Here is a 547-nt window from a genome sequence, read left to right as displayed (position 1 = left end):
CCAAGCTTAAAGCCATGGAACGTCATCTGATGATTGAGAAGCTCATCAAACACAATTAGAATGACAATCTCAAGCTGCTCAACAAAATCAGAAGAAGGATGGACAGGTGATATGTATATGATTGTGAATCTGCTTCTTGAAAGTATGAGACTTGAGCTTAAAAAACCTGCAGGGTCGGTGTGGAGTTCCTGAGCACAGAGGTGAGGTATGAGCATTTAGGCGTGGAAGCAGAATGTGAGGTCGTTGAAGGGAAGGCACTTCGTCTTTATGGAACTCTTTGAAGCATGTTTTCTTAGTGAGTATACTGAAGAATTTAATGTGGAGTTTAACTTTTGTAGTGGCTGGGGTTGATTAAATTCTTATCTTTTTTCTTTAGGACTTGATTACCTACTTAATTATATCTTGTATGGAATCTTCATATCCTCGGACTTTGATATTTTGTGCAGAAATATTGGTTGGAAATGCAATGAGAAGAGGCATATCCGGCGGGCAAGAAAAGCGTCTTACCACAGGTTAGTTAGTTCATAGCCAAAAGTTCTCTATCTGA

This window comes from Camelina sativa, chromosome 15, assembly GCF_000633955.1.
Source record: "Camelina sativa cultivar DH55 chromosome 15, Cs, whole genome shotgun sequence".
NCBI classification, from domain to species: Eukaryota; Viridiplantae; Streptophyta; class Magnoliopsida; order Brassicales; family Brassicaceae; genus Camelina; species Camelina sativa.
This window is presented reverse-complemented; position numbering follows the sequence as displayed.